Here is a 14,438-nt window from a genome sequence, read left to right as displayed (position 1 = left end):
TTGCTAACGTGTAGTTGGAGAGCTCGGAGCTGGGGATTTGGTTCCAAGTTTGCTCTTGACGAAGTCCATTGCAAAGTTTGGGTTGTCGAACTTCTTCACCCGACCGTCAGGTAGTGTAATATGTAGAATCGCCGGGTACCGGAGACCAAACCGTATATCTGGATGACTGCGAAGTTCACGCTTCACAGGACTGAAAGCTGCACGCTGCTTGGCCACCGCCGACGTAAAGTCCGGGAAAATATGGATCCTCTTCTCTCTGTACATCAAAGGTGAAGCTTTACTTGCACTTTGTAGAATCAGATTCCTGTCTTGGAATCGGTTCATCCGAACAATAAGCGGGCGAGGAGGTTCGTCATGTTTCGGCTTGGCACGCAACGTGCGGTGAGCCCGGTCTAAAAGCGGCTCCGTCTCCAGCCCAAGCAACTCCTGTAGTAGACTGGCGATGAAATCAGTCGGGCGAGGTCCTTCTATCCCTTCAGGCAATCCAATGAGTCTGATATTGTTCCACCTGGAGCGCGCCTCCAAGTCCTCACATGTCTTTTTCAGTGATTCGACGTTGTCTGTCAATGAAGTCACCTTAGCCTGTAGCTCCGCCAGCTTGTTATCATGCTCATTAGCACACCTCTCCAGTTCGTCGACAGTGCTCTTCTGTGTCATGAGCTTCTCCTCAAAAGATTTCACAGCTGACTTGACTTCTCTTTTAACAGTCTCCGCAATGATGGTTTCAAATTTCGAAATAATTTCGGACCGCATATCTTCCATCATCGTTTTTATGCTTCGTAGCATAGCCGCATTAGCATCCAACTTTTCCGGTGACTCCGGTTCAGGCGATTGACGAGTTTTTTGGCGAGCTGACCGAGACGTTGACATGATGAGTGTTGAAAAACAAAATCCCAACACTGAGGCACAGCGAAAATTTGAGTTCCAAGGTATTATTAAACGTATATTTTGTTCATCCCCGAGGAACCGCCATGAAACACGTCCTACATAGTCGAGCTCACGAGCGCCCCCCTCCTCTTTTAATTTTAAACAGCAGACAAGTCTTGGAGGTCAAACATGCATTCTTGTTCAAAAGCATTCTAAAATCTCCTCGAGATAACCTCTTCCATGGTGGAGAGGTTATCCAGAAATCGGGTGCAGAAACCAAGCCCTCCTGCAGCTACTGAGGTCACATCAGTGCCAACTGAACTTACCCCATCTTCTTCTACAATGGACGTCTCCTGCAGCAGGTCATCGAATCGTTCCTCCTCTCAGCTCCGCGTTTGAAGCTCGCAGACAGTCAAAGTGTTCAGGTCCAGAGCTACAAGAGATAGGAAGAGGGGATAGTCCATCAAACACCTGCTCTTGGAGCACAGGACGGGAGCGCCGCACTAGCAGGGCAGCCGGAGCGACCATGACCTTGGGATGGAACAGGACCAGATGAATCCTGATCCTGTAAAACAAACCATGCCCTCCTTGTACAAATGGAATTAGATCTTGAGTCAATTACGTAATTAGTCAGGACAGCGATGACATGCCTCCTGGTGTGCACGACAGAAATGCTTGCTTCTCAGCATATGAACTGACTCAGTCACAGTACCTCATGCAACAATTCAATCACATTGATTTAAGTGAAGTTAAAATGAAACCCCATTGAATTACATTAAACTCAACCTAATATAAGTAACCAGTGATATGAAGGATTCATCTTCAGCTCATCATCAGTCTGAATTGGACACTCACACACACAGTTTATCACAGACGACTGGCAGAAAGTCAGGAAGCTTTCTCCAAATATACATCCATCACCACAAATATATCCACTATCCACTTAACACTGTACCTGACATAATCCTGAAATAATCCTCTCTTCATTGGACTAATTTTCTAATGACTTTATTGTCACACACAAGTATTCTAACATGAAAAAATGATTTAATTGACTAAGTGGTGAACACATTTGTGGATGACCAGGAATGGGAATGATTTACTTAGTCACTTTAGTTCATTTGAAACCACCTTAAATCAATTCTACTCACCTCACAAACAAAAATTGGCACACACCATGAATGGTAATAATGGAACATGAATATATTGAGATTGCTTTATCATTGCGAACCCATCACAGGGGCTCAAGTACTACATCTACATCACCTACAAAAGACCCAGCGTGTAAGGATTTACTTAAACACACATCCTGCGATGCGTCTGCCTCCTCCCCAACAGGAGGCAGCTGCTTCACCATCAGCAGAGCCTTGACAAGTAACTGTCACTAGGAGACGACTCCCAGCGTCCACTCTCCTCCAAAGGATCACTTGAGTGACAGCATGACTATGGAGCTTTTTACATTTTCTATTTTCTATTCTAACGTAGCAGCTACATGGGAGATGAAGTGCAACAGCTTTGTTTGTTCTCAAATTTCTGTGACTCAGTCTGCTTTTTACAGTGAAACAGCATCACTGCCAGTCATACCGTACATCATACCATAATTCGAAGTAATGCAAAATGTAGTAAATTAGCTAGTTGCTCATCATTTTGTTTTGTGTATTATGTATGCCGTTGAAGACCAACTATACTTATATTATTATTATTTATTCTGCAACTCTTTTTCCGCAAATGGGCACAGCTTCACTGATTTTGATCGTCCACATAGAGCAACATGGCATGACACAGTCCCTCCCAGCGAGGCTCAGCAGGAGTCTCACATCCAGAGCGTGCAGAGAGAATGTCAAACTGATCATGGCACAGCTGGAGATGGGGAGACCTGTCAGAGCTCAGTCTGAGACCAGCTTGTTCAACGACAGTGAGTCTGCACACATGACTTATCCTTCTTTCCCGTTTTCTTAAATGGTTCACAGGAATCTGACAATTTAATCGTTCAAGCATAGTGATCTTGTTTGTCAACCCAAAAGCAAGAGTCAAAGGTAGAATTTTTAGGAGTCTAGTTGAAGAGCTACAGTTTAAATGTTTGAAACAGTCGCTAGTTAGACCCAGGTGACAGATCTATGTAGATTGCGGTTGTCTTTCAGGCTTGTGAAATATTGAAATACATCAGCCAGCGACAATCGCTTCCATTTGCTATCCTCTGGACTCCAACATGGTGATCCAGAACAGTGAGTATTGTGATTCTCACACCTCGTTTCAAACTGCCACGCTGTTCCTCTATAAATTCAAAACATCATTAGCATAAAAAGCAGGAAGACCTGTAGGAATTGGACAGCATAAATTAGGAAAGAAAAATCTGTTTCCCTGCCTGAGAAATTTCCACCCAGAATTCCCAGCCATACCTCTTTGTTTCCCATCAGACAGGAAAATGTGGGTTAATGAGGCACCATGATCAGTGGGGGTGATGACAAGGAGGGCGCTGCCTACGGCTTCTCCATCGCCTGCACCAGGAGAAAGACTTGATGAGGGGGAAGATGCAAGTGTTGCAAAGTGCTGTCGTTCCATGGGACTCAAGAGTCTCGTATGGTATCGAGCGCTGAAGGTCAGAGCAGCGCAGACAGAGCAAGACGGCTATTTTCAGAACCACATTAAACCTGGAATAAGATTTTGAATGACACTTAAGTGTTACGCCTTGTGTGCTGAGCCTTTCAACAACATGAATACAAAACCAGAGCATTTCTAGCCAAAAGTGGCCTATTGGTCTTGTAGAGTGGTGGCTTACAGTAGAAGATTTAGGACATGGAGCTTTAGGTTTTGGGACAGGTTGGGCCTTGATGTGAACAGTAAAGTACGCAAGCCCCAGGACCTCTGAGACAAAGACAAGACAATTAAATTTGGGGATGAGACAAAGACCAGGAGAAGAAGTTTAGGCCAGAAGACAAAGTCCTGGGGCCTTGCGTAGAAACTAGCTGAAACTAGTGTAGGCCCAAAATGGTGTGCACACAAAACAGATTTATGAAATTGGGCTGCACAACATTTTTTTTAAATAGCAATTGGGATTTGATTGGGGGATGTGGAAAAACATGCAATTGACTTTCATTGTTATTACAGCATTTACTGTATGGTACCCTCTCTCATGTGGAGCCGTAGTGGCTCCCTCATCCCTCTTGCCAGAGTACCGGCAGTGAGCAACCTAAATAACACTAGCATGTTGGCTTCTGAAAGTGATACAAATGAACTATTTTGTTGCTTAAAAAGGCAAAAGAAATCAGCATGAATAACAAGACTTTTAAGACCGGTTTGTTGATCGTTTTTGGCATTTGACACCACCTACTGATCACCACAGGGATAATAAGAAAACCACGAATATTTGGACATAAATGTGACCAAAACATGGAGCCAAGACTGAATGGGGTTGGGACAACAAGATCGTTCGAGGATTATTTTGGAAATACACACACTCAACAGTTAATTATTAGTTATTCATCATTCATCATTATTTAATGAAAGTCTAATGCATGATACAGTATAGGTGATCTTTGCCTACTGACTGTGCGCACATAACAATATGCATCTACAGACCACACAGGATGAGAGTTATAGTTATTTAACTAGACTTAAAATCTAGCAGTCTACCTCCACCATCCCTCTTCTCTGCTCCCAAGCCTCCATAATTCATGTGTTGCTGCTGGAAATGTTGCAGATAAATTATACAGACTGCACCTGACCTGAGAGTAAACCCAGACTTCTCTTCCCAGTATGTGTGTTTTCCCCACACATAGTGGGACAGCCTGCCGCGCTAACAGCCTGCTGCTAAGTAACCAGCGGTCTCACTTTCATGAGCCCGGAAAAATCTGTGCTCCGTCAAGTGCTGGAGCTTTAAATGGGATATTTAATTTTTACACGCTTCCATGCACATCATTTTCCCGTGCATGTGGTGCAGGATGCAGCGAGTAGGGAGGAGGGGACGCATCACAACCAGCGGGGCTTCATCAGAACGCCGCCGGTCACACGTGATTGGTTGTTGTGATCAGCAATGACCGGTAGTGATCTGCATTCACCGGTCACACTGAAATCGGCCGATTATGATCAGTGACCGATCCCTTGTCTGGAGTCCACGTCTTCGCCATAAATTTAAAAAATCCAAACAGCAAAGGAAGCGGAACATCATGCTACTTCTGGGATGTGATGCATGTTCATACAGTACGTGGGAATTGAAGAGTGACGGGGACATCCTATTCAGCCTGCCAATGCATTTCAAGACAAACACGCAGTCTCATACTCACCCCCACTGAGGGGTTGTTTAGCTTCTTACTTAACTTAACGTTCCCGCTTCAATAACATCAGCTACACACAGCTAACCTTTGCAGCTACAAATAAATATGGATGCCTCATCGGAGTTGAGCAGGAACGAGTCATTAGCTGATAGAGCAGAGCTCAAACAGGATGAGTCAGTGGTAAAGGTCATGACAAGAGGTGGGCGACTTGAATCATTGAGCAGTCAAGGGCCAACCTCACACAGTGCTTTCTCCGCTTCCAGTAGGATTTCACCTCAGCACTGTTCCTTCTGGCGTAACAAAGTACTTTAACGTCAGGTGTATGTGGAGGTCCTTCACCACCTCTCTGTAGAACATGCATCCCTGTTGGCAAACCTTCCATCTGAGTGATCACAATCGCAGCAGACAATTTAAAAGTGCAATCTTGAAATGAATGGCTTTACAGCAATGCCTGATGGTTATTTTCCTCCGCGGAGTGGTGATGTAGCTCTCAATATCACGCGCTGCTGCCTGATCGATGGACTGATCACACCAGTGACGAGGTGGCAGCAGCCAGTGCTATTTTTCAAGCATTAACGCAGAATAGAGACCTGTGAACAAGACTAGTCGGGATGTGAGTGACACTGAGATAATTAGTTGGTGTTGTGGTCACTCTCCAGAGATCAGAAGACGCACAAGATGACAGTTTAATGCTCCAAATATTTTTCTTGTCAGCCATTATTTCGACAGAAGTTGGTGCAGAAGGAGAACATGATGAAGAAACTGCTTGACAGTGAAAGGGCTTTAGAAACATGTCTTGTGTGATTAAACCACACATAATATTTCATGAGAATTTGATCATTCAATTTCAGTTTGTGAATTTATGTTCCACTCCCAGGTCTGATGGTGTTCTCAGGTGTTCAACCAGGCCCTCTTCTGGGGGTCAGGTCATTTTTCGACCTAGTTTCGGCAAGCAGCAGCTCATGTAAACTAATGGAAATTAATTTCATGAAAGTTACTGTAGTGATAAGAAGATTCCTTCTCGCCTGTATATATTCCTGACTGCTTGTAATGGATGATGGAATCAGTAAAATAAATTGTTAAGTAAAATAAAAGTAAGTCGTGAAGTACAATCTTTCATTGACCACTAGCGCCAGCCTGAGGACATCAGGTGAAATTGGTGATGTCTCTCGGAAGTGTAGTTTCCACTACTAGAAAAGGATCAGACACTGAAGTGGACTTGAACTACAACCACTCCGAGGCTCCGCCTCGCGCCTGAGAATTGATTGGCTTAACTCTCCGCCCATTTATGCTCCACCTCTCATGTGTTGGAGTAAGACACGTCTTGCATGCACGGACCTCCCTGCGGAGGAATGGCAGAGATGAGAGGCCCTCTGCTCGTGGTTCCGCCAAGTCTTCCGAGCCCTAGCCGCGGCATGCCAAGAGCAAAGGCAAGGGCAAGCAGCCCAAGATGAAACCTTGGGACCAGTACGACGAAAGTGACGAAGTCCGGGTGTTCGTGTATTCTGGTATCCGGAGCTTCTGTTTCAGTGTCTGTGTCAGCTCAGGAGTTTGCCCTGAGGGATGGCCTGAGTGAGGACGAAGAGGAAAAAGCGGCCGCTCCTCCACCGAGAGGCTTTCCCCTCGACGCCGGAGCTTTTCGTGTCGCCGATGGAGCCCGACCGCAGGACCCGGAACCTCCCGAAGAAGAGGACATGTCGTACTCGGTGCACGAGCTTAAGACGAGGCCCAAGAGGAGGCCGTCGACCACGTGCCCCAAGATGCCGTCGTTGGGGGGCTATTAGAGAAGGACAGGGAGGCTCTGGCGAATATTAAGACTCCAGCCGACGCTTACGAGCCTTATGCAAAGGTGGACTGAAGTCTTCCTAACTTAGGACGGACCGTCAATGACATACACATTGACATAACCCCTTCCCCAGTCTCTCACCGTAATCCTAACCATCTCAAACAAATGGCTAAACATAACCTTTACTCAGAACCAAACTAAAACCCAAAGATAATAACCCAGCTATTTTGTAGTTTTAACCCTCAAACTGAGGCTTGACAAAGCAAAAGTGCCAAAATGTCCTCACTTTGCAAAAATGTCCTCACTCTGTTGATTAAAATCTCATACAGGTTCTCACAAAGATAGAACCCACCCACACACACGCGAGGGTAAGAGCAAGAAGCAACATGTAAGAGTGACAATTATTTTGGTAGAAAAATAGTGATTGTAAGCTAAAGATAAATCAAGGTGCCCCTGCTCTCCAGAGAGGACGATAACCAGCATTTGAGTCACTAGACAGCAGATGGATCTGAGTCATTGTTCGTCAGCAGGAGTGAAGGAGATGAGGAAGGTAAGAGGAGAAGCGGGGCAGGAGTGATGTAAACTACCAAGTCTCTTTGGCCATCCGTTGCTCATGAACAAGTTCTCCTTCATACTGTGAATATCAACATACAGAACGAGGCATGAATGACAACTATTTATAAGCAGCGGGTAGATGCTTGTCATCCCTTCCAGCACCACAAGTGGTAAAGCAGCAGTGACGTTGACATGATCGCCAGCTAAGTGAACAGCAAAGCAAAGATAAGTGGCGTGAACAGCAGATCAGATCACTGCAATGTAGACAGATGCACTTAAAGATAATGAATGCGGTCAAATCAATAATCTCTCCTGTCATCACATGTTCTCCTGCTGCCCCCAGACTCAGATCAATGCTGCACCCCCTGACCTTGTTGGGGGCTTCATTGTTTACCTTCAGACTCTCCCTGTCGCCTCATTGTCACATCAAACACGCTCTATCACGGATGCATCATGGCTGGGTCATCCACTGAATCCTGATCTCACAAAGGCGGGGAGGGTGACGACAGGGTATAATATTTTAGGTTTTAAGCACGGTGGGTGAATGCATGCGTTAAATTATTTGGACAGAGAAAAAGAGAGGAAGGAAAGAAGACGAAAATAGATGCTCCCTGGATATAAAACTATTCCGACGGCGCTGAAGCACAACTGCTCTGGAGAATCAAACTTGACATCCATCACTGGGCTCAAATTTGTATTCTGGCCGACGCCCAATGGGAGCTACAGGAATATATCTCTCCCCAGACACCAAGGCCAAATTCTACTGATCTTGATTTACTGGATTTAGGATTACATGGACTCTTATTTAACTGTAACTTTACTCGATCAAGCCAGTGATTAAAGATATTTTTGAGGTTCCCGTTCCATCCACCAGTCTTTTAAACTTTAACTACCACCTTATTTTTTTAATTACATAGCAAAAAAAGAGGCAAATCCAAATACTCACAACCATCCTCCACCTCAACTCCTGAATATATCATAGATAATATTTGGTTGTAAGGAACAAATAAAAAAATATTTCTTGTGCCTGTCTCCTCACCAAAAAGTACCCAAATTAATTTTTGAGGAACTACACTGTTAGCTAACTCAGAAAGTTCAGTATGGTGGTGTCGCACTACAAGTATTTACACCATTCACATTAGTACGTTGCAACGATTAATGGCACCAGTGATCAATGAAGCAGAGTTAAAATATTTTTACTCTACAAAGCAGCAATTAAGCCACACACACACACACGTTGACAATATACAGTAAGACCCCACCAACAAAGGAAGACCAAGGTTTTCAGCTGTACACACAGACACACGGTTATGTCATGGCCCCGTCTGCTCGGTGCTTCCCCCGCAAAAGTTGCCACTTCACAATAACGCTGCACTATAGATTACTCTAAATATTTTGAGAGTTCAACATTTATTTTCTCAAATCATGATCAAATAAGAACTTACAGCGCAAATAACAACTTACTTAAGTTTTTCCAAGCCTTTTCATGTCAAAAGGCAATGAGAAATCCACATTTTGTGCTCTGTTAAGGCAAAAACACTGTTCAGTGTGACAAACAATTTTTTAAAAAAGACATTGAGGAGTAGAATTACTGTCTAGAAGGTTTATTGCAGGTGAGGTGAATCATTAAGCTGAGGACAGTGATCACATGTGATACGAGTTTGACTGATGGAGGCACTAAACGATCGTCCTGAACGTTCATTCAGCAGTAAGTACTCTATTTCACATCTTGCTGCCCTCAGTGGCGATGTTGTCTATCAGCAGTGAGCTCCTGCTTTACCGCTATCAAATCTGGCAGAGAACAACTGACCCCAGGAAGTCTCCTGATCTGCCATGCTGATGGACACAGAAATGATTAGCCTGGTGTGAACTAATCCTGAAAGCAATCCTCTCCCAGCATCAATATCTCTATGCAAACCTGCCAATGTCAACTCAATTTATTTTCCAATTTCCCTCCAGGTAAAAGAGTGAGTCGTCCGTCGCAACCCCACAACTGATGTCATCACTCTCCCTTTTTATTGTTCTATTATGTAACCTGGAGTTCATTAATCGCTTCAACAGCACAACCTCCATCAGTGATTGTGGGAGCTAACTTTTAACTGTGACACAAACATGAACAAACTGCCACTAGTCACTATCATCAGACAGTTCTTAATACTACTAAGCTCTTCAGAGATACATCACTGCGCTCCAGAGTCACTGGGTTTGTATTGTTTAGTTTCACAGGTTTATGGTTAAGATTTGTTAAGGTTTCGCTATCCAAACATATAATAAGGGGTGACAAATGTAAAAATGAAAATGTAAAATGCAACATTCTGTTTAAACACAGGCCCACATCTATTTGCTAGATCCATACTGGACGTATTCCACAAGTGGCTGGAGTGGCAAAATCAATTTAATATAATACAATATAAAACCATTAAATAAAGTTAAAACATGAAGTTGAGTAAGCCTAGCTACACTCCAAGACAATTATTTCATGTATGCATCTAAACTGTATTTATAATCGATTGTATATGAATTAACCCATCAAGATGAGGAAATAGAAATAGGGCAATAAAAGGAAGTAGCGGATCACTCGTAGACAGAAAAAAACATGGCACTCAACATTACTAACTTATGTATTTTTGGATGTGTTTTTATTAAAAGAAGTGACATTCATATTAATTCACATTTTCATTCATCACCTACAGGATGGCTACACACGTCAGCATTCATCATCTGCTCCCTCAGAAAGAGCTGGCACAGGAGCAGACTATCGACCAACCAGAAATTTACCGACCACAACAATTAATCTTGTGGGAAGTGGATACTAACTCAGAGTGTGTGATTCTGTAAAAGTCCCTCTGAGGCAGGGAGCCTCTAATGTGTAGCTGGGGCTGCGCAACTGTTCCCTCTAAGCAACCAGACAAGGGTCCGACGCTCGTCATGTTGCATCCACCTGCAGATCATTTTTCACAGATGACTGTGCATCTTCGTTATTCTGATCCAGTTTTTCTCTGACAGTCTGTCTACTTGGCCGGAATAAACATCCACTCAGGGATGAACATGGAGTGCGCTATACGCATAATGAGGCAAAACAGAGAGCCAAAATAGGCTAAAATAGAGACGTGTGTGTCCAAGAGGAGCATCACATTACTTCTGCTGTCATGCCTCGACTTTCCTCTACACAGAGCTTCATGAATTATTAAGCGATGCTACTACACTTCCAATTGAGCAGAATAAATATGCACCAATCCGGAATATACAAACACATAGACACTCATGGACGCATCTATTTAAGCTGAATCAATTCAACATCATTCTTGTAAAGGATCAGCCTAAACGCGGAGCACACATCTTTTTCATTTAGTGCAAGCTTAAGGCAAAAACATTTCAAAATAAAAGCACTTACTGTTAGAAAAAGTGGGTTGATTGTCTGTATAAGGAACTCCGTAGTGAAGCAGGCATCCAGCTTGCTCACTCCCACTGTGAGCAGAAGAAGAATGTGTGAGCCCGAACACCGGCTATTGTTACAGCGAACGAGGGCAAACTGAGCATGCTCCTGTGTGAACGGCTCTTGAGGTTGGCATGGAAACCCGGGAAGCGGGCTGTTGTGTTCAACTTATGAGCTGCGTTACCTACACACATATAGACAGACACACACACGCACATATAGAGTAGGGGGGAGAGTAGCAGACAGAGTGGATTCCTGGCAGGTGCTGCTACTGCTGCTGCTGCTGTGTCAACATCCTGGCCACGTTTCAACAGTAAATTAATCTGCTATCCCCCGCAGTTTTATCCACTTCAGTTGGACTGACGTGACAAGTGCCCCGTCAACAGATGACCCGGATCACACACACAAGTTCACACAACGTCTCGGGACAAAGATTATATGTCAATGTTCAGGTTCGATATATAAAAAAATCTACTGGACACCAAAGGCATCAACGCTACACAGCTAGCCACCACTCTCAGCATTCCTGCTGAAGATCTACATTTGTGTTTGGGACTGTGATTCATCAAGTCAACCATTGACTACCAGAACTATGAGTGTGAAAGTGTTGCTAGCTGAAGATGTAAAACATGTTTCTTATTGCATTGCAAAATAGCTAGGACAGTGTTGACTCCTTGCTGTAATGTGTGAAGCTGAGCAATTCATAATAGAACAAATGGCCCATTGAAATAGAATACAGAAACATACAAACATAACAAAAGAGAAAGCACAATCCCTGCTTTCTGCTTCTCCATGTCGAGGGTTGAGATACAGTCAAGAACACATCAACATTTGGTTTGGATTGGGAGAACCACTCAATTGTGGGCATTGGTTTGTCAACTCCAAAAGCAGCGTTTGACCAGAGCCTGTTGGGTGCAGTAGACTTGGGTGAGAGTTTGTGAGACCATGCGGTGCCTCAGTGATGACAAGGTAGGCGGACACTATGGGTAATCTCGCACACTCTCAGACGGAAATGAGGGCTTTTTATTGACAAGCGATGACTTCCGCACTTCTCTGTAGGCATCTTGCAGTTTCTTTATGTTCATTCAGAGTCTGTCGAGGAGAAGCAGAATATCCTGACTCTGAAACTGATGACACAAACTAGTTCAATAGAAACCAGAGCTTGACTGCATTAACAGTCACTCAGTCATTCTCACAAATATGTCTCCTGTAATTTCAATGTTTGAGCGATGGATCATTGTAATGCACGTCACAATAAGAGCATAACACAGAAAACACAGAGATGTCCAGAACTATGATGATTTGCTGATAGTGGCTAATTTCAAAACAACAGAAAATACGCAATTCATCTGCGGTGTGTCACGATGTTCATGTGGCAGGGACGTATCAGACTTCATTAAATTTAACTAACAAAGTTGTTGACGAACTTCAGAGCCAATCACTTGTTGCTAACCATTCTATCCCAGCATTCCGCAGCTGATGCGCCCAGGCTGCTCTCGAAATTCGCCCTGAGCCCATAACCCCACCCCCAGGACATTCCCCTCCAGACAGGACCTGTCAACGACTTTACAACTTGTGTTGTAAAAATCAAGCTGTAAACATCTATTTGTACAGAAATAACTTTTTGTAAAAACAAACATCTGAGTCAATAGTTAACAGAGATTAACTCAGTAGCTGTTGCGCACAAAAACACTTTCAAATGGATGGCGTGTTTAGAGGTGAATGCGCTATGGCTGGGGTTATGGGCTGGCAGCGGGGCTTTGGACGCCCTGTTTCAAAATCCTAGCTAAAAGCCTGAAGACAGTAGCATAAGAAATGATGAAGCCTGTGACTACTGCCAAGTTATTGGTGCTCTGCCAACATACAAGGTTAACGTTGGACAGCTTTATTCTGTGGCTCACATGCTTCATTCTGACAGTATCCGGTTAGTCAAATTATCATAGAACTGAAACAATTCAATATAAATCTTTGTTGTGAAGCCATTTATCTACCCAGAAGATTAAAGATAATAAGAAAGAAAAAAATGTTTGGAGCTTTGAATCTAAGGATCATCTCGTCCATTCTTGCTCCGACATGACTCTGTTCCAACTGAGCTACTTCAGAGGACGCTGGAAGACTCATGGACGAATCCCACTATCAAACGGAGCAGTCAAGCTCGCTCACACGACGGGTCACCACTAGATGTATCCACTGGCCTGCTCCGCCCGGCGACACAGACTTGGATAATTTATGAGGGCTCCACCATTGGCTTAATAATTCATAGATCCCTCCATGAGTGAGTCACGGATGAGCCTTTTACGCAAGATGAAGGAAGAGGAAGTGACATACTTCCTTGGATATTTGTGTTGTGCAAACAGAACTGGCCCCATCATTTCTTTTTGAGACCTGCAGAATTTTGCACCGCTTCATGACTCATGGGAACATGTGGGAGCTTTTAATGACAATTCAAAAAAAATTCAGTGTCACTGAGACAGCAGCACTCAGTCACGCACTGGTTTAATTTCACAGGTGTTCGTAATCCCCAGCATGGCTAATGTTGAGTACCCTAGTTGTATTTGAGTATCCGTTTTTCTTTTTGAGTAGCGTTTTTCTAAAATCTAGTGATTTATATGAACAGCTTATCAAACATTGTGATTTGTGAACAGCAATCCTCTCAAAACAGCAAGCGTAATAAGATACTGGTGATTTTCAGGATATGAATTACAGCAAAAGTCAACCACCATATTTGAACAATGGAAATTAAACAGTGTAATCTATTTGTCATTATTATAACTCAATTGCAAACAGTCAATACAACATAATCGTGAACAATGACCACATTTTTGTGCCCTTTGTGTCAGCAACACACATTAGGAACAGTCACACAGCGGTCTCATGGCAGCTAACAATAGCCTGTTGTTGTTGACCCCTCGTCATGATGGAAATAACAGTGCTTTGATAGAGGATTTAGTGAGGTTGTTTATCTGAGCTTGATAACTTGGCAGCCAGGGAGACATTGTGGCCCAGAGCTGGCTCCTCTGATACAGAACAATTGATGGAGTCATGGGTGACTGGGTGGCACAATGGGCAAAGACTCACTGGCATACATTCGCGAAAATAGCTTCTCATTCATCATACCATACGCTAATAGATCTGGTTATTTGTGACATGGACTTTCAATGTACCCTCTGTAAAAGGTTACCCAGGGTAAGCAGCAGAGTTCTATCGGGGTAACGCTAAGGGAATATTTACAGATGGTCAGCGTCCTTTGCATTTGAGTTTTGAATTTTGAATGTCCCAAAAAGGCAATTTTCACTTTTTCTGGCACTACATAAATATAGCTAAAACTTGAAAAGCACTCAAGAGAATTCAAACCACCCCGGCACCCACGTTGACACAGGTGGCACTATGTATACCAAGTGACACAACAGATTCTACAGTGCGAAAGGAGCACCACTCCCTGCCTTAACCCTGACCCCAGCTCTCTCGACCACAGGGAGAGAAAATGAGGAGTGGATGGCGTTGTATTGAAGAAGTAGAA

General features: G+C 43.7%; 1 protein-coding gene across 5 annotated transcripts in view; it reads right to left on the bottom strand.

The window, feature by feature from the left end:
* Positions 1 to 14,438, bottom strand: part of LOC128765698 (protein FAM124A-like) — an 83,570-nt gene that overhangs the window by 59,281 nt on the left and 9,851 nt on the right. For 4 of the 5 annotated variants that reach the window (XM_053876670.1, XM_053876667.1, XM_053876669.1 and 1 more), the window contains exon 2: positions 1,194 to 1,300. The gene's annotated coding sequence lies outside the window, so the exon portion shown is untranslated. Of the gene's footprint in view, positions 1 to 1,193; positions 1,301 to 10,876; positions 10,951 to 14,438 lie in introns of all 5 variants that reach the window. The other variant, XM_053876668.1, reaches the window with a different exon arrangement.

Source organism: Synchiropus splendidus, chromosome 10, assembly GCF_027744825.2.
Source record: "Synchiropus splendidus isolate RoL2022-P1 chromosome 10, RoL_Sspl_1.0, whole genome shotgun sequence".
Lineage (NCBI taxonomy): Eukaryota > Metazoa > Chordata > Actinopteri > Syngnathiformes > Callionymidae > Synchiropus > Synchiropus splendidus.
The sequence above is the reverse complement of the archived record's forward strand: the minus strand, read 5'-3'. Positions and strand labels throughout refer to the sequence as shown.